We start from the raw sequence: 23,329 nt of genomic DNA, 5'->3' as shown, positions 1-23,329 counted from the left end.
CTTGCTTTACAAACTGTGTTCTTGGCTGTGCAGAAGATTTTTAGTTTGAGCAGATCCCATTAATGTATTTTTGGTGTTGCTTCAATTGCCCAGGGGGTCTTCCTCATATAATATTCTCCCAGGCCAATTTCTTCAAGTGTTTCTCCAGCCAGCAATCTCTCCAAGAATCTTTATAGTTTCATGTCTTAGTTTAAATCTTTTATCCAGTGAGAGTGAATTTTTGTTAATGGTGAAAAGTGTGGGTCCAGTTTCAGTCTTCTACAAGTTGTCAGCCAATTCTCCCAGCACCATTTGTTAAATACGGAATCTTTTCCCCAATTTATATTTTGATAGGCTTATCAAAGATCAAATGATAATAAGTGTCTGGGTTCATCTCTTGCTTCTCAATTCTGTTCCATATATCTACCTCTCTACTTTTATGCTAATCCCATGCTTTTTTTGATCACTATAGATTTGTAGTATATTTTGAAGTCTGGTATCATGATTTCTCCTGATTTGTTTTGATTTTTGAGTAATGTCTTGGCTATTTGAGGATTTTTCTGTTTCAATATATAACAAAGTGGTATTTTTTGTAGATCTTTAAAGTATGACAGTGGAGTTTTGATAGGGATTGCAATAAATTTGTAAATTGCTTTGGGTAATATGGACATTTATCAATGTTGATTAATCCTAGCCAAGAGCATGGTATGTTTTTCCATTTGATAACATCTTCAGCTATTTCTTTTCTCAGAGTTTCATAATTTTCTTTTTAGAGATCTTTCACATCATTTGTACCCTCATGTTAATCTTCAGGAAAGCCTCTGGAAAGTTCATAGCATTTCTACTTACTTGTTCACCTTCCTAGACGGAAGAAGAAATGAAGGTTTTTCTGTTTTTAGTATCAGGATGATGTTTGGGTCATAGAATGTGCTTGGGAAGATTTCTTCCTTCTCAGTTTTTTTGAATAATTTCTACAGTATGAGAATAAGCTCTTCCTTGAAAGTTTGATGGAATTCTGGTGTGAAATAATCCAGATCAGGGCATTCTTTTGTTGGGAGATTTTTTATTTTTTCTTTGATCTCAGTGCTTGAAATTATTCTGTTCAGGAGATCTACTTCTTCTTGGTTAAATCTAGGGAGAGGGTGTGATTCCAGGTGTTGATCCATTTCCTCTACATTGTCAAATTTCTGGGCATAGATTTTCTGATAGTATTCAGAGATGATCTCTGGTATCTTTGTGGCATATGTTGTTATTTCCCATTTATCCTTTCTGATTGAGGTTACTGGACATTTCTCTTTTCTATTTCTACTTAGTCTGTCCAAAGGTCTATCTATTTAATTTATTTTTTCAAAAAACCAACTCCTTGTTTCATTAATTTTCTGAATGATTCTTTTGTTTTCAAGTTTATTAATCTCTTATTTAATTTTGGATATTTCTTTTCTTCTGCTGGGTTTAGGCTTAGATTGTACTTCTTTTTCCAATTCCATAAGGTGGTTTGTGAGTTTGTTAATGCACTCTCTTTGTGTCTTTTGGATGTAGGCATCTGAAGTGATAAATTCTCCTCTCAGGACTGCTTTTGCTATATCTCATAGGTTTTGGTGGCTTGTGTCTTCATTGTTGTTATGCTTAAGGAAGTTAATGATTTCCTCTTTTATCTCTTCCTGCACCCAACTGTCATTCAATATAAGGTTATTTAATTTCCATGCCTTTGTGTGGGGTTGAATGTTTTTGTTGGAGTCGAGTTCCACCTTTAATGCCTTGTGCTCTAAGAAGATACAAGGTAAAATTTCAATTATTTTAATTCTGTTGAGGTTTGTTTTGTGTCCTAGGATATTATCTATTTTGGAGAATGTTCCATGGGATGATGAGAAGAACATATATTGTTTAGCTTTGGGATGGAGTGTTCTGTATACTTCTATCAAGCACAGTCACATTTAAGTCCCTTATATGTTTGTTTAGTTTCTGTTTAGAGGATCTCTCCAGCTCTGTAAGAGAAGTGTTAAAGTCCACTGCAGTTGTGGTGTTGTGGGCTATCATATTGCTCAGACTGATTAAGGTCTGTTTCAGAAATCTGGGAGCATTTAAGTTGGGTGCATAAATATTTAGAATTAAAATATCTTCTTGTAGTATTTTTCCTTTGACCAATATGAAATCTCTATCTTTGTCTTTTTTGACTTTAGTTGTTTTAAATCCACTTGTATCTGAAAGTAACATTGCAACCCCTCTTTTCTTCTGAATTCTGTTTTCCTGAAAAGTGGTCTTCCATCCCTTAACTCTGAGTTTTAACATGTCCTTTGAGGCTAGGTGTGTTTCCTGCAGACAGCAAATGGATGGCTTGTTGTTTTTTTTTTTTTGTTTGTTTGTTTGTTTGTTTTAACAAATCAGCCAGTGTATGCCTCTTCACTGGGGAATTCAAGCCATTAACATTTTTTGAGATAGTTGATAGGTGCAGTGGTGTTCTAGTCATCTTATTTTGTGAAAGTCAATTGCTTAGTTTTACCTTTTGTATCACTGTGTAAGCTAGGTTTTGTCCTTTAGTTTCTGGGTGCTTGCTTTGCTGGTGGTCTGTTGTGCTGGTCAGTGTGTAGAATACGTTGAAGTATTTCATGCAGAGCTGGTCTTGTTGTGGCAGACTTCCTCAATGTTTGCATATTTGTAAAAGGTTTGATTTCTCTGTCAATTTTAAAGCTTAGCTAAGCAGGATATAGAATTCTGGGTAGGAAATTGTTTTGTGTAAGTAGATGAGAGGTAGATGACCATTGTCTTCTGGCTTGAAAAGCTTCATTTGATAAGTCTGCAGTCACCCTAATGGATTTGCCCAAGTAGGTCAATTGGTGCTTATTCCTGGCAGCTTACAGAATCTTTTCTTTCATCTTGACTTTGGACAGGTTCATCATAAGGTGTCTTGGAGAAGCTCTGTTTGAGTTGAGGTGACCTGGGGTCCAATATCCCTCTGAAAGGAGTGTGTTAGAATCTTTGGTAATATATAGAAAATTTTCATTTATGATAATTCTCTAATATGGCTTCAATTCCTCTGGGGTGTTCTTCCTCTTCTGGGATACCTATAACTTCTATGTTTGAATGCTTCATGAAGTCAAATAATTCTGTCAGATAAGGTTTTGCTTTATTTCTTTCTTTTTCTGCCTCTTTAATTATCTGAGTTATCTCAAGAGCTTTGTCCTCTACCTCTGAGATTCTTTCTTCTGCATGGTCTAATCTATTATTGATACTTTCTATTGCATCTTTAAGTTGCCTAATTGACTGCATCAATTCCTTTAGATCTGCTATACCCTTTCTATATTCTTCATATCGTTCATCTCTTATTTAATTCTGTTTTTGTATTTCCTTTTGGTTATTTTCAACTTTATCAGCAATTTCCTTCATTGTTTTCATCACCCATATTTTAAATTCCTCTTCTGTCCTTTCTAACATTTCTTTTTTTTTATTGTTGGGGATTCATTGAGGGTACAATAATCCAGTTACACTGATTACAATTGTTAGGTAAAGTCCCTCTTGCAATCATGTCTTGCCCCCATAAAGTGTGACACACACTAAGGCCCCACCCCCTCCCCCATCCCTCTTTCTGCTTCCCCCCCCCATAACCTTAATTGTCATTAATTGTCCTCATATCAAGATTGAGTACATAGGATTCATGCTTCTCTATTCTTGTGATGCTTTCCTAAGAATAATGTCTTCCACTTCCATCCAGGTTAATACGAAGGATGTAAAGTCTCCATTTATTTTAATGGCTGAATAGTATTCCATGGTATACATATACCACAGCTTGTTAATCCATTCCTGGGTTGATGGGCATTTAGGCTCTTTCCACATTTTGGCGATTGTAAATTGAGCTGCAATAAACAGTCTAGTACAAGTATCCTTATGATAAAAGGATTTTTTTCCTTCTGGGTAGATGCCCAGTAATGGGATTGCAGGATCGAATGGGAGGTCTAGGTTGAGTGCTTTGAGGTTTCTCCATACTTCCTTCCAGAAGGGTTGTACTAGTTTGCAGTCCCACCAGCAGTGTAAAAGTGTTCCCTTCTCTCCACATCCACGCCAGCATCTGCAGTTTTGAGATTTTGTGATGTGGGCCATTCTCACTGGGGTTAGATGATATCTCAGGGATGTTTTGATTTGCATTTCTCTAATATATAGAGATGATGAACATTTTTTCATGAGTTTGTTAGCCATTCGTCTGTCGTCTTTAGAGAAAGTTCTATTCATGTCTCTTGCCCATTGATATAAGGGATTGTTGGCTTTTTTCATGTGGATTAATTTGAGTTCTCTATAGATCCTGGTTATCAAGCTTTGTCTGATTGAAAATATGCAAATATCTTTTCCCATTGTGTGGGTTGTCTCTTTGCTTTGGTTATTGTCTCCTTAGCTGTACCGAAGCTTTTCAGTTTAATGAAGTCCCATTTGTTTATTTTTGTTGTTGTTGCAATTGCCATGGCAGTCTTCTTCATGAAGTCTTCCCCCAGGCCAATATCTTCCAGTGTTTTTCCTATGCTTTCTTTGAGGATTTTTATTGTTTCATGCCTTAAATTTAAGTCCTTTATCCATCTTGAATCAACTTTTGTGAGTGGGGAAAGGTGTGGGTCCAGTTTCAGTCTTTTACATGTAGACATCCAGTTCTCCCAACACCATTTATTGAATAGGGAGTCTTTCCCCCAAGGTAAGTTCTTGTTTGGTTTATCTAAGATTAGGTGGTTGTAAGATGTTAGTTTCATTTCTTTTTTTTTTTTTTTTTTTAGTTTCATTTCTTGGTGTTCAATTTGATTCCAAGTGTCTATGTCTCTGTTTTTGTGCCAGTACCATGCTGTCTTGAGCATTATGGCTTTGTAGTACAGACTAAAATCTGGTATGCTGATGCCCCCAGCTTTATTTTTGTTACTAAGAACTGCCTTAGCTATGCGGGGTTTTTTCCGGTTCCATACAAAACGCAGAATCTTTTTTTTCCAAATCTTGAAAGTACGATGTAGGTACTTTGATAGGAATGGCATTGAATAGGTAGATTGCTTTGGGAAGTATAGACATTTTAACAATGTTGATTCTTCCCATCCATGAGCATGGTATGTTCTTCCATTTGTTAATATCCTCTGCTATTTCCTTTCTGAGGAGTTCATAGTTTTCTTTATAGAGGTCCTTCACCTCCTTCGTAAGGTATATTCCTAGGTATTTCATTTTCTTTGAAACTATGGTGAAGGGAGTTGTGTCCTTAATTAGCTTCTCATCTTGACTGTTATTGGTGTATACAAAGGCTACTGACTTGTGGACGTTGATTTTATATCCTGAAACATTACTGTATTTTTTGATGACTTCTAGGAGTCTTGTGGTTTAGTCTTTGGGGTTCTCTAAGTATAAGATCATTTCGTCAGCAAAGAGGGAGAGTTTGACCTCCTCTGCTCCCATTTGGATTCCCTTTATTTCCTTGTCTTGCCTAATTGTATTGGCTAGAACTTCCAGCACAATGTTGAATAGTAAAGGTGACAGAGGACAACCTTGTCTGCTTCCAGTTCTAAGAGGAAAAGCTTTCAGTTTTACTCCATTCAGTAAAATATTCTCTGTGGGTTTGTCATAGATAGCTTCAATCAGTTTTAGAAATGTGCCACCTATGCCTATACTCTTCAGTGTTCTAATTAGAAAAGGATGCTGGATTTTATCAAATGCTTTTTCTGCATCTATTGAAAGGATCATGTGATCTTTATTTTTGCCTCTGTTAATATGATGGATAACGTTTATGGACTTGCGTATGTTAAACCAGCCTTGCATCCCTGGGATGAAGCCTACTTGATCATGATGAATGACTTTTTTGATGATAAGCTGTAATCTATTTGGCTAGGATTTTGTTGAGAATTTTTCTATCTATATTCATGAGTGAGATTTTTCTGAAATTCTCCTTTTTGTTTGGGTCTGTTCCTGGTTTTGGTATCAGGGTGATGTTTGCTTAATAGAATGTGTTGGGGAAGATTCCTTCTTCCTCAGTTTTTTGGAATAATTTCTGCAGTACAGGAATAAGCTCTTCCTTGAAGGTGTGATAGAATTCTGGAGTGAAGCCATCTGGACCAGGGCATTTTTTAGTTGGAAGCTTTTTTATTGTTTCTTTGATCTCAGTGCTTGAAATTGGTCTGTTCAGGAGCTCTATTTCTTCCTGACTAAGTCTAGGGACAGGGTGTGATTCCAAATATTGATCCATTTCCTTCACATTGTCAAATTTCTGGGCATAGAGTTTCTGGTAGTATTCAGAGATGATCTCTTGTATCTCTGTGGGATCAGTTGTTATTTCCCCTTTATCATTTCTAATTGAGATTACTAGAGATTTTACTTTTCTATTCCTCGTTAGTCTGGCCAAAGGTTTATCTATTTTATTTATTTTTTCAAAAAAACCAACTCCTTGTTTCATTAATTTTCTGAATGATTCTTTTGTTTTCAATTTCATTGATCTCTGATTTGATTTTGGATATTTCTTTTCTTCTACTGAGTTTAGGCTTAGATTGTTCTTCCTTTTCCAATTCCATAAGATCTCTTGTGAGATTGTTGATGTGTTCTCTTTCTGTTTTTCGAATGTAGGCATCTAAAGCGATGAATTTTCCTCTCAAAACTGCTTTTGCAGTATCCCACAGGTTTTGGTAGCTTGTGTCTTCATTGTTGTTATGCTCAAGGAAGTTAATGATTTCCTGTTTTATTTCTTCCTGCACCCATCTGTTATTCAACAGAAGATTGTTTAATTTCCATGCGTTTGGGTGGGGTCGAGCATTTTTGTTAGAGTTGAGTTCCACCTTTAGTGCCTTATGGTCTGAAAAGATACAAGGTAAAATTTCAATTCTTTTGATTCTGTTGATATTTGTTTTGTGTCCCAGGATATGATCAATTTTGGAGAACGTTCCATGGGGTGATGAGAAGAATGTATATTCTTTGTTTTTGGGGTGGAGTGTTCTATATGCGTCTATCAAGCATAGTTGTTCTAGGGTCTCATTTAAATCTCTTATATCTTTGTTTAATTTCTGTTTAGAGGATCTGTCCAGCTCTGTAAGAGGTGTGTTAAAGTCCCCTGTTATGATGGTATTATCAGATATCATATTACTCAGACTGAGTAAGGTCTGCTTCAAGAATCTGAGAGCATTTAAATTGGGTGCATAAATATTTAGAATTGAAATGTCTTCTTGTTGTAGTTTTCCCTTGACCAATATAAAGTGACCATCTTTGTCTTTTTTGACTTTAGTTGCTTTAAATCCACATGTATCTGAAAATAAGATTGCAACTCCTCTTTTCTTCTGAATTCCATTTGCCTGAAAAATTGTCTTCCAACCCTTGACTCGGAGCTTTAATTTGTCTTTTGAAGCCAGGTGTGTTTCTTGCAGACAGCAAATGGATGGCTTGTGTTTTTTAATCCAGTCAACCAATCTATGTCTCTTCAGTGGGGAATTCAAGCCATTAACATTTATTGAGATAATTGATAAGTGTGGTAGTATTCTATTCGTCTTATTTTGTGAGCGTCCATTGCTTAGTTTTATCTTTTGCATCAGTGTGGAGGTTAGGTTCTGTCCTTTGATTTCTGAGTTCTTACTTTGCTGCTGATCCATTGTGGTGGTCAGTGTGCAGAACAGGTTCAAGTATTTCCTGTAGAGCTGGTCTTGTTGTGGCAAATTTCCTCAATGTTTGTATATCCGTAAATGATTTGATTTCTCTGTCAATTTTGAAGCTTAGCTTAGCAGGATACAGAATTCTGGGCTGAAAATTGTTCTGTTTAAGTAGATTAAAGGTAGATGACCATTGTCTTCTTGCTTGGAAAGTTTCATTAGAGAAGTCTACGGTCACTCTGATGGATTTGCCCCTGTAGGTCAACTGACGCTTACTCCTGGCAGCTTGTAGAATCTTTTCTTTTGTCTTGACTTTGGACAGGTTCATCACAATGTGTCTTGGAGAAGCTCGGTTAGAGTTGAGGTGACCTGGAGTCCGATATCCCTCTGAAAGCAGTGTGTCAGAATCTTTGGTGATGTTTGGGAAATTTTCTTTTATAATATTCTCTAGTATGGCTTCCATTCCTCTGGGGCATTCTTCTTCCCCTTCTGGAATTCCTATAACTCGTATGTTGGAACGCTTCATAAAGTCCCATAATTCTGACAGTGAACGTTTTGCTTTCTCTCTCTTCTTTTGTGCCTCTTTTACTATCTGAGTTATCTCAAAAACTTTGTCTTCTACCTCTGAAATTCTTTCTTCTGCATGGTCTAACCTGTTGCTGATACTTTCCATTGCATCTTTAAGTTCCCTGATTGACTGTTTCATTTCCTTCAGCTCTGCTATATCCTTTTTATATTCTTCATATCGTTCATCTCTGATTTGATTCTGTTTTTGGATTTCCTTTTGGTTATTTTCCACTTTATTAGCAGTTTCCTTCATTGTTTCCATCATTTCTTTCATTGTTTTCAACATGTGTATTCTAAATTCCCTTTCTGTCATTCCTAACATTTCTGTATAGGTGGAATCCTCTGCAGTATCTACCTCATGGTCCCTTGGCGGGGTTGTTCTGGACTGGTTCTTCATGTTGCCTGGAGTTTTCTGCTGATTCTTCCTTATGAGTGATTTCTTTTATCTGTTTCCTTGCCCTAATTTTCCTTTCACTTCCTCTTGCTCTTTAAGTTCTTGTGCCTGTGGACTAAGGGTTACAGGACCAGAAGGGTGAGAAGGTTGAGGAGCAAAAAAGGGATGAAGAAAGGAGGACCGAGTGATAAGAAAAAAAGGAAAGGTAGAGAAAGGAGAGGGGGTGGGTATAAGGAATACTGACAAAAAGAAGAGAGGTACAGAAAGAGGGAGACAGGGCAATATAGGTGTACAGTAGGGTACTTTGACACAACCTTAAAAAACCCCACCTTCTGGGGGTGCCCAGTTGGGTGGTTCCCTTGAGGTCAGCAGCTCTTTGCTAACCTGATCAGACACAGTACCCCACCTCCACCAAGTAGAGAGGAAAGACAAAAATGCTATAAATCAGACCAAAACAAGCAAACAGAAAACTTTACGGGGATACAGTTGGGTGAAAAACCAAATGATAGGGGTAGAAACACTAGCAAAAATGAAGTTGTAGTTATTAAAAAAGTCAGCAATGGGAAATTATAATTGAACTAGAAAAATTGAGAAAGAAAAAGGGATCTGTATGGAAAAGATTGAAATTAAAAAACAAAAGAACATCAACAACGTCAAAATAAACAAACAAAAAAAAACCAAACAAACAAAAAAAGAGAAAAAAATACACAACCAAAAACAAAGCAGTTTGTATATGTTATTGAATATTGTCTGGGCAACACGTGGTCTTCTGCGGTATGAGATATTAGTCACAGTTCTGGTACGACTGGGGGCTGCTGATTTCTCAAACCCCAGCTGGTAGACTCCCTAAATCTCTCTTCAGCCCACTTAAAAGGCACTTTGAACTTGTAAACTTGCTGAGCAGAAGCTTTCCCAGCTTTCTCGCTGGAATCACTGCTGAAGTGGCTATCCACTTACCCAGTGTGCCAAAACCGGTCTCACTCTGCCCCTGAGGGTTAGGGCTGCAAGGCGGCTCAGACCCCACCCTTAGGCTACTTGGTTGCTGGGTTACACGCTCCCACCCCTTCTAGCTCTGCGACCTTGAGGGCGGAGCTTGCCGGGGCAGATCACTGGCAATGGTTCCGTGTGACCCACCGCCAAACACTATTAGCTCCATCTGGCTCAGCGGCTCAGACTGGGGCCCTAGACAACGGCCAAAGTTCTCTGCACTCCCGCTCAGGCCTTCCCCAGGGCAGTTCAACTCAGTGCCAATTCCAAGGACATCAAAACAGTTCACAGGTAAGGCGTTTCTGGTTTGCAGTCTCGCTGCTACTGAACTTACAGTTGTGGGCGGGTTTAGACGGATTGAACACTCGCGACCACTTGCCGGTTTTCCACTGTTTTAGTCCTCCTCTTGGGGTCCAGAAGTCTCTCGCTGACTCCCTGTATCCTCATAGGAGTGACGCTAGGCAGTTCCCACCAGCCAGAGATGCCTGGACTCCTATCTCCCCAGATTCACAGTGCCCAGATGCAAGGAAGCTGTTACTCGGCTGCCATCTTGCTCCGCCTCTCCCTTTCTAACATTTCTTAATAGGTGAATCCTTTGATGTAGCTACCTCATGGTCCCTTTTTTTTGGGGGGGGGTTGCTCTGGTCTGTATTTTCATGTTGCCATGATTTTTCAGTTGTTTGTTCCTCATGAGTTTTTTTTTTTTTTCTGTCTCCTTGCCCTACCTTTTCCTTTCACTTCCTCTTGCTCTTTAAGTTACTGTGCCTCTGACTTAATGTGTTGATGTTTCCTTTTGGTATATGATTAAGAGGATGAGAAGATTGAAGAGCAACAAGGGATAAAAGATTTAAGAAAAGAAAAATAACCCCTAACCTGTGGGGGTGCCTCGTTGGATGGTTTCCTTGAGGTCTACAGCTCTTTGTCAGCCTGAGAGACACAGCACCACACTTCCACCCAATAGAGGGGAAAAACAAAAATAGTATAAGTGAAACCAAAACAAACAAAAAACCGTACAGGATAAAACTGGGGGGAAAAGCAAATAACAGGGACAGAGAAACTAGCAAAAAAAAATGAAGTTCTTATTATTAAAGAAAGCAACAACCAAAAATTATATTTACATGAGAAAAATGAAGAAAAAAAGAAAAATCTAGGGGGAAAGTTGAAATGAAAGAAAAGAAAAGAAAAACCATGTATGTATCATCTTTCTGAATATTGCCTGAGCAACAGGTGATCTTCTGGGATATGAGATGCTAATTGCAATGGTGATACACCTATATAAGATGGAGACTGGAGGCCTCTTCTGACTTCTTTACCTTCAACTCCCACAGGGTTGAGAACCTGAATCTCTCCTTATTCCACTTAAAAGACATTTTAAACCATTACCTTTGACTAAGCAGAAGCTTTCCCAGGAAGCATGTGTTGCTGAGATCTTTCTGAAATGGCTGGCTGCTTATCAGGTGCACCCAAACTGGCCTCAGTCTAAGCCCCTGAGGGCTGAGGCTGCAATGCAGCTCTCCTACTGCCAAACACTGAAAGTTCTGGGCACTGTTCAAAGTCACTAGAACACTTGTCCAAGGTCTCCCAGCCTGGGCCTCGTTCTGGGACCCTGAGGGCAGAGCCTGCAGGGCAGCTTTCCCACAATGGGTGCATGGGCACCTGCAGTCAAGCAATGAAAGCTCTGTTCCAGCCCAGCGGCTTAGTCCTGGACTCTGGACACTGCTGAAAGTCACTTGCATACTCACCCAAGGTCTCCCAAGTCAATTCAACCAAATGCCAAAGTCCAAAACAACAAAACAACCTAAAGTGAAGGCCTTCCCTATTTGCAATCTTGTTGCTACTGTAGCTACAGCCATAGCAATCGCCATGGCCTCAAACCAAATGCAACCACTCGACACTTCTCCACTGCCTTTGTCCTCCTCCTAGGGTCTAGAAGTCTCCCGCTGCCTCCCTGCATCCCCAAAGGTATGTTTCTGGGCAGAGCCCACAAGCCAGACTTGCTTGGAGTCTTCTTTCCCCAGTCTCACTGTGGCCAGTTGCAAAGAAGCTGTTATTTGGCTGCCATCTTGCTCCATCCCACCAATTAATACCTTTTATGGTCATCAAAACAAATGAATTTCATATGTGTAAATCTAGCAAAACATCTGTAAGACTTATATGCTTAGAACTACAGAATGCTGGTGAAAGTAATCAAAGAAAGTCTAGGCAAATTGAGAGACATAGTGGCAGTGTGTTTATGGATTAGAAGTCTCAACATAGTAAAAATGTTAATTATTTAAAAATTGATCATAATGGCAACCAAATCAGAATCCCAGTTTCATAGAGACTAGATTATACTAAATTATGCATGGAAATACAAAGTAAGTATAAAAGCTAACACAATTTTGATAATGAAGAAACTGGTAGGTATTATTAATGTCAGTGCTTACTGCATTTATTCAGTAATCAAGACCATGCAATCGACAGATCAGTAGACACATTGACAAATGGAAATTTTAGAAATTCCACAAATAGCACTGTCAAGTATGGTCAGATTGTTTTTTGACAAAGTTCAAAAAGCATTTCAAAAGAGGAAAAGTAGTCTTTTCAACAATTGTTTTTTGAATGATTGCCTTGCTATAAATAATCAAAGTGAACCTTAACCTAAAGCTCATATCTTACATAAAAATTATCTCAAAATGGATTATACATTTAAATGTAAAACAAAACTGTAGAACTTTTAGAAGATAATATAGGAGAAAATATTTGGGGCCTAGGGTTTATGACACCAAAAGCACAATTCTTTCATATAGAAAAACCATCAATAAATGGGACTTCATCAAAATAATATATTTTTTTTTTTTTGCTCTGTAAATGACCCTATTTATAAGGTGAGAAGACAAGCTCCAAACTTTTGGAGAAAATATTTGCGAATCACACCTGACACAAGATTCTTAGCTACAAAATTTAACAAACTCAAAATTCAGCAGTAAAGAAATCAAATAATCCAATTAGAAAATGGGCAAATGACATGTAGAGAATGCATAGATGGCAAAATAGGAGGTGAAAAGATGTTCAAGATTAGGAATATTAGCCATTAGGAAAATTCAAATTAAGACCACAATGAGATATTGGTATATGCCTATTAGAATAAGTGAAATAAAAAAATGTTACAGTACCAAATGCTGACAAGGGTTTTCAGAAACTGGTTTTCTCATACACTTTTGGTGGGAATTTAAAATGTTGGAGCCTCTTCTAACAAACGAACCATATAGCTCCTTTAGGACCCATCATTTACACTTGTGAGCATTTATCCCAAGGAAATGGAAACAAGTCCACATAAAATCTACAGGGGATGTTACTTAAGTAATTCATAAAACACTTATGATGTACAAAACATTATTTGTAGCATTTTATATGTAGTAAATGCTTATTTACCTCATTTCACAAGAGAAAGTAAGGCATAGAGAATTTATGTGCATTGGCCAGTATCATAGAGTTAGTATGGGAGCTCAAATTTGAAACCAGACTGTTCAGATCTATACTATACCAACTTTAGATAGTTGTTCTTAAAAATGGGTACCTAAGTAAGCAGAGGTGAAAGTCATTAGAGATAAAAATATTCTGAACTTTGAGGCAAAAATTGCTAAAGGGTCATCCACATAGCAAAGATTTTTATTGGAATATATTTTTCTAATCATAGCATTTTGATGGTGAGATTGTGTAGCTTGAATAGTTGTCTATGGAGTTTAGTCTTTATCCTGAAGGTAGTAGGGAGTCATGGAAGCTTTTTGCCATATTATGATTAATTGCCTTTTAAATTTTCTAAATCATTTATAAGTGGGTTAAGGTTTGACACCAACATGTTTAGTCTCTTATCAATAGTATAATGAAATATATTATTTTTATTGTTAGTTTTATTCTTAACAATTTGTATAAGGAAATGTCAGCTTTAATTTTACCAGAAAAATCTATTCTTTATCAACCCACTTCATAAAGGAGTTATTTTGCTATGTTAAAAGCATATTCTGTGGCATTAATTGAAGAGCAGTCAAACTATTGGTTATCTGCTATTCCCAGAATCTGACAAGAGACTATTTCTTCAAACCAGCGGTCAATTGTTAAATGAGGTTGTCACACCTTTGCAACTTGTAAATATGTGTTAAATGATTGATATTCTGACCTTTATGTGATACTAGACATGTAATCTAACCATGTTTTCCAAACAAAGACATTATAACAAAGGAGCTTTTCTAATTTATGAATTTATGTCGTATGAAATATCTTCCACGGAGATATAAGATGAAGACCCGGTTTATGATACACTTATTAAATTGCCTTTTTTGAGAGGACAAAATGTTGTATTGATGAGATTGTTCCAGAAATCCTAGACCTTATGTAGGTGTAACCTCATAGGATAGTTTTGGGGATTAAAAGACATAATGTATGTGGGAGTTGATACCGCTATACAAGTGTCAGGGATTATATGTTCCTTCCAAGTGTTCAGTTAATAGAGTATGATTTTTCATTTGATATATTATAATTTCAGTAATGTGTTTTTTTCCACTTACACTTGATCTTTAATAGAAAAGGGCTTAAACATATTAGCTTTAATTTTCTCTGTCATTCTCTTCCTTCAGCCTCTCTTTTAAGAGCATGTATTAAATGTCTAAATGAAATTTAAATGCAGAAGAAGAATTGATACTTAAAGGAGACTATTCTTAAGTCTTAAAGAATGTTTTTGAAATTTGAATCATTTCTCTACTTCTTTTGTAAATTGGAAAGTTGGTAAGTGATAAGGGAAGAAAATCTACTTCTACAGTGATTCCCTCCAGTGATTTTACATTGTCAATCATTTCCTAAGTTTTCTCTCTTCCCATCTCACTGAGCAGTATGTATCAGGGTACCCGGACCTGATATTGCTAGCTTGACACACAGAAATAATTTGGACTAACAGAGGGAGATTGACTTCTGTTTTCTGAGGGTTTCTTTTTTTGGGGGGGGTGAAACTGCTGAGAATTACAGGAGAAGGTAGAGAGGTCTGTTCTGAAGGCAGTTATCAGCAATTTGGTTGTAAGGACCGATCAATTTTACTTAAGAGGACAAAATAATGGGATAGACCCATTTGAATGTTATTGCTAGAAAGGGACCCTAAAGACCTTTAAGATTAGGCTTTTCATTTATATAAAGCCTCTTTTTATTTTTTCTTATTTTTTCAGGTTCATTGAAGGTACAAAGAATTAGGTTATACTGTCGGCATTTGTTAGGTGAAGTCCCTCTTATAGTTGTGTCCCACCCCCAAGCTGTGTGCCATACACCATAAACCCCCATCCTCCTCCCTCCATTGTTCCCTCTTTCCCTCATTCCCCAGCTTTCCCACCTTGAATTGATTTGAGTTTTTCTCTTATGTGGGTATTAGATCAACTACTAGCTTCATATTAGAATTGAGTACATTGGATTCTTGCTTCTCCATTCTTGTGATACTTCACTAAGAAGAATGTGTTCCAACGATATCAAGGTTAATATAAAAGATGCAAAGTCTCCATATTTTTTAATGTCTGAATAGTATTCCATGGTATACATATACCACAGCTTGTTAATCCATTCCTGGGTTGATGGGCATTTAGGTTATTTGCACATTTTGGCAATTGTAAATTGAGCTGTGATAAACAGTGTAGTGCAAATGTCCTTATGATAAAATTTTTTTTCTTCTGAATAGATGCCTAGTAATGAGATTTCAGGATCAAGTGGGAGGTCTAATTTGAGTTCTTTGAGGATTCTCCACATTTCCTTTTAAAAAGGTTGTATTAATTTGCAGTCTCACCAATAGTGTAAAAGTGTTCCCTTGTCTCTATATTCACACCAGCATCTGCAGCTTTTAGAGCCACAGCAGTGGTAACAGACCTGGATTTATCAAGTTTCATTCCCATTTCTGTACTCTTTGCAACCTCAGCTCACTCCCACAGTTCTTCACAACTAGTTTATAAAAGATCTCTAACCTCAGACCCAATTAATTGTTATCTCACTTGTGCTTTGAAAACTTGTTTCCTCAGCTACACAACCTGGCATCAGCCATTTTCCTCCTTTATTGCTTCCCAGCCCGAGGTATTGGAGCTAAAAGTCTAAGGTTTGCCTCCTTAGTCTTGTTTGACATGAGGTAAAGCTATGAGCCCAGTGTGGGACGTCTCTTTACCTCATCTAGTACTCATTCTAACTCTGTGAGTGATAGATATTATTTCTTAGATTAGTAAGTGGAGACACTGAGTATGAGGTAAATGACAATACTGATACTTAAATCTGTCCAGTTAAGCCTATACTTTAGGAAATGGCAACATGTTGTATATGAGATGTTGAAAGCAGCAGTGAGTTGTTCTTTGCTTTGCATCACTGCCCTTGACATAGCTGTTCTAGTCTCTCTTGAGTTCCCTCCTCATTTTCAAAATTTTCTTTTTACTAGATTGGTTGCTGTTTTTTTTTTTTTTTTTTTTTTTTTTTTTGCAGTTTTTGGCCGGGGCTGGGTTTGAACCCGTCAACTCCGGCATATGGGGCCGGCGCCCTACTACTTTGAGTCACAGGTGCCGCCCAGTGCTGATTTTTAATCACATAGGATCTTGCCTCACTCTGTTAAGTATAGTTTTATGGAATAACTATTTTTGAGATAGTTAGGAAGTCTGCTATCAGTATATGTCATAACGGGTATTCACCTCATCTCTAAAGATGTATAGTTAGAAGATGTGGTGAGTGAATGGGAAGATTGAGTAATACAGTATTCTCCACACACATAGATGGTTGAGGGCAGTATTTCTTATAAACTGCCAGAGAAAGCTATGTTGTTCTTGATGTGGAGTTTGTGAAAATTCTATCGCTGCTTATGTTCCCAAATGGCCAAATGGGACTTCATCCAGGCAAAAACCAATGTTGTCACAATGCAATGGATTTGAGGAGACAAACAAGAACCCCTAAAATAGAAATTATTATTTTTTTCAGACACCAGTTTGGCAACCTAGATGAAACAGATCCTACCCATCCTGGTCTCTCCTATCTCTCTAATATGCGGTGCCTGTGAATTTCCATCTGCCGTGAGAGGGCAGCAAATGAACAGATGTGTGTGTCTCTCTACCTCTCCTTTCTGGAATAATAGGTAGATAGAATGATCAGTAGATATTTTAAAATATAAGTAAATATAAATATGAATATATAGTTATACCTTATAGATGTTACTGTGTAGATTTATATTTAACATACTTCATATTTTAATATCAATTGACATCTATATATTTATATATATTCCTATCTATATACATTTTATATTTATATAGAGAGAGTTTTATATAACAAGACAGTGGGAGAGAGAGAATCTAATTAAACCAGGTCTCTACTTCATTGTCTTTAATTTCTGAAAAGATAAGGTTAAGCTAAAAGTTATTAAAAATAACATTTTTATTAGTCTCTACATGTGAGAACATTTTCATTACTTTCTACATGTGAATCTAATATGTAGTCAGTTGAGAATTTGGCAAACATTTTGAAATGAATCTTCAGGAAAAATAGCTTTAAGTATGGATATTAAAATCAAAATGTAACTTGAAGAAAAATATATTTGAGCAGAGAATTATTAAGATTAAGAAAATTCAGATGTATTCATTAGTTACAGGGAATCTTTGAATATAAAGTTTAAAGATTTTAATGCTGGCTAAGTGGAGATCTTCGCATATTCTCAACAAGCCCAGTTCTTCAACTTTTGGAATGAATAGACATGTCTATGCCTAATGAGATTGGGTGATAGTTGTAGGACGCAGCTGTGAGCTGGGCAATATACCAGCAATGTTCAGAGAGCTGCAATGTTCCTCACAAATCACTCTCTTGATTCTGGTCATCCTAAGAATTACTTTGAAGATTCAGCAAAAGGTATAAATATGCTTTCCTTCCTTTCTCCCCTCTACAGTTGTACTATAATAATAACTACCATTATAAAAACAATAGTTAGCATTTGTTAAGGGCTTATCTTGTGTCAAGTACTGTCCTAAACATTTGACCTTCAACATCTCATTGACTCCTTGTGACAACTTGATAAGTTAATTCCTTATTTTATTTCCAGGTAAACTGAGGCCTAGAGAGGTTAAGCTTGTTATTGACTCAAATATCCATTTTTATTTTTTTGGAGGCCTATAGTTGTATATGTGTGTGTGTGTGTGTGAGAGAGAGAGAGAGAGAGAGAAGGAGGAAGAGAAAGAGAGAGAGAATGAATGAATGTAATATCAGGGCTTTTTGAAAAATTAAAAAGATCTCCAAGGTCATATAGTCCATTTCCCTTAATGGCTAGTGATTCTCTTATATTGTTTACTTTTGCCTTTGCTGTTCTTCTTTGAGTGGTCTTATGTATCATGTTGGAATAGCAGAGTCTGCAGAATTCTCTAATACTGGCACTAGTGTATAAGACAGAGCTGGATGGGTGTACTTGCAGCTAGACTTGAAACAGACTGAGTTTCCTCAGTCAGCTGACAGTGATAGTAAGAATTTCAGAGACAAGGAATCCATGGAGAAACATTGAGAGACAGGGTGGTCTTTTTCATTGCTCTAGGATTTTTGGGACTCATGGCTAGGATAATGCTTCTTTCTTGGGTCAAATTTTATTGCATAGAAACCTAAAAATGTCCAGACTACCTCTGTAGGCTTTCCAGATATCCCCAAGAAGTGAGAATGTAATACAAATGATGAACAAATACAACTTTGGAACCAAGACATCCCTGGGGTTGAATCCCAGTTCCATCCTTGACTAGTTGGGTGGTCTTGAACAAGCCAGCATACCTCCCTGAGGCTTGTTTTCCTCATTTTAAAAATGGGACTGATAATTCCCAATGGAAATAAAATGGGACTGATAACTCATTGAGTTATTGGGAGGATTCAATGAAATATTTCAAGTACTTTGAACATAATATGTTGCCTATTTTAGTACTTACCATGCCCTATCCCACTACCCCATTACTATATCCACAAGAGATAAACTTTGATCTCAGTGATGGCATTCTCTCATAATTCTTTTACCTTGATGTCAGTTAAGTCCTTGTAGTTAAAATAGGCTTTTCTTAGAATTACTTAGACTATTGTTTGCTTATGGTTTTAAAAGATAGAGAAACTCTTTATTTCCCCAGTCTAAAAGAATTCTAAGTTGGACTAAAAGGAAAATTCCACTTGAAATCTACCATATCATTCTTAGTAGAAAACACACAATCTATGGCCAGTAGACAGACGTATCCTTAATAGGATTTTACTTCATTCCCTCCCCTTCCTGGTATTCTCTTCCTAGGGAATCTGGCCAGGGGGATGGACAATCAGAACATGGATTGTTATTTGGCCCTGAAGAAAGCCCCTGTACACATGGAGTTTCCCAATCCTTTAGAGTTTATTTCTCTTGAATTTTTTTCCAATTCCCATTTATTTTTGGCTAAAAATATGAAACACTTCATGAATTTGTGTGTCATCCTTGCGCAGGGGCCAATGATCGTTCCAATTTTAGTATATGTGCTGCCGAAGCAAGTCCTTCTCTTGAATTTTTTAAGAGTAGATCTTTATTCATTTCTCAGAACCTGGTTAGAATAACAGACTTATTAAATAGTCATTAGGAGTCTATAACTGTTTCATACAGGAGGTACTATGTTAAGGGAAAAGGACACCAGACTGGGCATTATACCTTTTGGTTTATAGCCTCAGTTCTACTATCCACTAGCTTTGGAGCCTTGAGTAAGTCACTTCTCTTTTTTGGGCATCATTTTTTGCTTAAGTATAATTATAGAATGTTATATTTAAAAAGGCCTTAAAGATTATGTGTTCTGGAGACTAAAGACAGCCTTAGTGACAGCCCTCTTTAAACAAGTTGGCTCTTGGTAACAACAGATGTGACATTTTCAAAGTTTTGTACATACTCTAAGCAAACTTGGTGACATACTTGATGTTTAAAGTAGTGTATGCCAAATGCTAAGAGCTCATTATTTTTGACCTCATTGCCACCATTGGTTTGTAATGTAGTTCTGAGTACGATTTTTGCTAATATAACCAGACTCCAGAAAGCTCAACATAGCCTCAGCCAGAGAGTAAATGAAGACTCAGTGGAAAGCTGGGATTCATCAGGGCCAAGTCTTGTAGCTTTGATTTATAGAAAGGTGAGATTTTTTTTTGTACAATCTTATCTTTGTAGCCCTGAAGCGGCATCTGGAACAACTCCGGATTGCTGCTCAGTTTTGCTGAGATTTCTAAGAGTTAGAATGAATCTGGATCTCTAGGCCTTTGACACTTGAAAATGACCATCTTAAGTAAAATGTCTTCTTGTTTTCACTCTTAAAGCATGGCATAGATGAATCAAGAAGGGGGTTAATATGTGACCAAACTCAGGCAAGGAGTTCCTTAACCCCTTTCCCAGTAGAGGTGATCCATTTCTAGGCAGTGCCTCAAAGCCCAACAAATGTTATCATCTAGATGTAGTCCCCAGAAGCAGTATGCAGAATCCTGACTTAGATTATAGTCCCCAGAATCCTGACCAGGATCCTGGGCAATAGCCAAGACCTATCACAATGAAATACCCTTAGATACTGAGTTCTCTTAGACCAGTTCTTTAGAATTTGATTCAGCTAACCTTCACTCAGTGGCAACCAAAAACAAATAAGCACTAGTTTGCTTCCAGACTCTGCTCTGGTCACCCTCCCAATTTTCTCTGAAATCACTATCAAAGATCATGGAAACTCTATTTGTTCTTAAGCAGTCTACAGAAAGCCAAATCAGTCTGTTCTCTTCTTTGTGGAGTTTTGAAGGGTGGGAAAATGAGTTCTGTCTGATACTGCTTCCACCCAAGGAATTAGTTTTTAAACTTAAAATGTTTCCTTTTGTGGTTTGTAGTGGGAAGAGCATTAGCCTTGAAGGGAGACACATCTGAACTCCTGGCATAGTATTGCTACTTACTATCAGTTGACCTTGGACAATGCATGCTCTTTATTCCCAGGAAAGCCTTTGGCCTCAAATCACCTCTCTACTCTTCTTAGTGAATTGGTCTGGTGTGTTTATGAGATAAGAATTCCTACTTAATTTTTCTGCTATTACGAAGCATTACTGTGTCCAGAGGAGGGAAAAGGAGGGTTTATATCTTGTCAATTTCTAGGGATAATGTCTTCAACTTTACATTTATTCAATTTGTTGATTATTCTCTTCTTTAATCCAATAGAAATGGGTTAATACAGGAATTTATTTTGTGGTGACTCTAATGTGCTAGTTGATGAACCATGTTGTTCAAGCCCAATTTCTCTTTGGAGAGAAAGGGATTTGTGAACAATCATCAAATAAGTTGATATATATGTAAAGCACTTAGAACTGTGCATGACACATAGTAAACACTGTATAGTAGTTTACCATTAAAACCAACTCTGACTTCTGGCTTGAACTTGGAAAAGGTTACATCAGAGCCATTTTAGTCAGTCTTCTGGTACAGCAACTTGTACCACTACCATTTTTACCTTCTACTACTGCTGTCATCTCCCTTTGTAATGATTGCATGAGATGCACAAGAACTAATTTCTATCTTATGCCCAGTATTTTGTCCTGTAGAAAAGCCTTATACACTATGAGATTCCTGTTCCTTTAGGATCTTTTTCATTCTACTTTTCAGAGATGACCCTAAGAAAAGAACCCCAGCCTACTGTAGCTAATTCCCTTTGTCTTCTTGAGTATCCATGAAAGGAATTACTCTAAGCAGGTTCTGAGAAAGGAGTAACAATTCACTTTTTTAAATTTTTCTCATTAACATTGGGCTGCCAATATTAAGTACAGCGATCATGGGCCTATCTTCTCTTTTCCTTCACCTCTCTTGAGAGAAACTATGGAGTATTACCCAAGTTTTCATTCCCAATCCCACTTATTATATATGTAGTTTATAGTCCTATAGTCCTATTTTCAAGTCTCTAAGAAATATATTCATCAATAAATACTTAATTAAATGCTTATTATGTACTAGACATAGTACTTGGCACAGGGTATATATCTGCAAACAAACTAAAGGCACTTCTTTCATGGGATTTAGATTTGACAGGGTATAGACAGATAACAAACAGTTCAGTATATTTATCAGGCAGTGATAAGTGCTCTGAAGAAAAATAAAGGTAATTGGTTCTTATTTTATAGAAGAAGGTTGTCAGAGAACGCCTCTCTTAATGTAATATTTTAAGCAGAGAACTGAGTAAGGATACAAGCCATGGTAGGTGTCTTTGGGAGGAGTAATTTTATGAACAGTTAAAAAGTATAAAGGCCCTGAGTTAGAAGTATGCTTGTTCTGTTGAACAGAAAAGATGTGAGGCTTGGTAAATGTGGAATGTAAATGTCTTAGCAAAGTAACTAAGAAAATGCCAGGAGGGCTATGTCAACTAATGTGATGAAAATGTGTCAAATGGTCTATGACCCAAGTGTATGGTGCCCCATGATCATATTGATATACACAGCTATGATTTAATAAAAAGAAAAAGAAAAAAAGAAAGAACAGAAAAGAAAAAAGAGTGGCTGGGAATGAATGAGCAAGAAAGAAAATTTGCCTCATTTCTCTTCCAGAGGTAATAGGAGTAACACATAGGTTAAAGCTCATCATTAAAAAAAGAGATATGAACTGAGGCCTTTGGAGTTTACATATAACAGAAATAAAGGTAAGTTTATTCTTCCTACACTAGCAGTTGCCAATATTTCCACATTAAACCTTGACTCCAAGGTTTATATCCATAAGCCAGCTTTGGAAGGGATGTTGCAATTCATGATGACTATAGAGTTATGCAGGCCAGATTTTAATTTTAGAGAAGACACACAAAAGGAAGTGTACCCTGTGTGTTGGTAGACTTGTTCCACTCAAAGATTATGTGGTTCTAAGCCTACTAAGCATCTTCTGTAAGCCCTGCCTACAGGAATATTGGAAGAAATGGTGTCAAAGGCTCCTCCTAAGCCATCTCAGTATACTTGGAGGAAATAGACACTGTAGATGATAGAATTGGCAGCTCTCATCATGAACACTAGAAGTCAGTGAGGCCATATTGATCTTAAGGCCTGGGAACCTTCTTGAAGAAGAGCTATCTGAGGAAGAGGTTTTCTCAATGAGAAGTGTGTATATAATTTATAGAACTAGAGGTGGGAAATAAGATATTTTAATCTGTTAGGGAGCTTGGAGAGCCATTAAGTCCACATCTCCTGATTGTATAGCACATAACCACTTCATTCAGTATTGCTCCAATCTCAATCTTTCTCCTCTCTCTGATCCTCCCTCTTCCTATATCCCTCTCTCCCTTTCTCTTTTCCTACCTCCCTCCCTTTCTCTGTATTTCCCTCTGTGTGTGCATGTGTGTGTGTGTGTGTTTTCTCCATCTATTTTCTGTACATCTCCAAGGAAATATGAGTTTAAGTTCTCTTTAAGGTTGGTAATAATCACAATAGGTATCATTTATTGAGTGTTTAATATGTTCCATGCTAGGTTTTTTGAATATAGACAGATACTACTATTTTTTTATTAAATCATAGCTGTGTACATTAATGTGATCATGGGGCACCATACACTGGTTTTATAGACCGTTTGAGACATTTTCAACACACTGGTTAACGTAGCCTTCCTGGCATTAGTTATTGTGTTAAGACATTTACATTCTACATTTACTAAGTTTCACATATACCCTTGTAAAATGTACCGCAAGTGTAATCCCACCAATCACCCTCTCTCTGCCCACCACCCTCGTCCCTCCTCTCCCCTTCCCTCTTCCCCCTATTCTTAGGTTATAACTGGGTTATAGCTTTCACGTGAAAGCCATAAATTAGTTTCATAGTAGGGCTGAGT

At 37.2% G+C, this 23,329-nt stretch overlaps 1 protein-coding gene and 1 pseudogene across 2 annotated transcripts in view; one reads left to right on the top strand and one right to left on the bottom strand.

Moving 5' to 3' along the window:
- Positions 1–23,329, top strand: part of OPHN1 (oligophrenin 1) — a 721,258-nt gene that overhangs the window by 614,714 nt on the left and 83,215 nt on the right. The gene's annotated exons all lie outside the window — the stretch shown is intronic.
- Positions 18,931–19,020, bottom strand: LOC128578778 (uncharacterized; annotated as a pseudogene).

Source organism: Nycticebus coucang, chromosome X (assembly GCF_027406575.1).
Source record: "Nycticebus coucang isolate mNycCou1 chromosome X, mNycCou1.pri, whole genome shotgun sequence".
NCBI classification, from domain to species: domain Eukaryota; kingdom Metazoa; phylum Chordata; class Mammalia; order Primates; family Lorisidae; genus Nycticebus; species Nycticebus coucang.
This window is presented reverse-complemented; position numbering and strand designations above follow the sequence as displayed.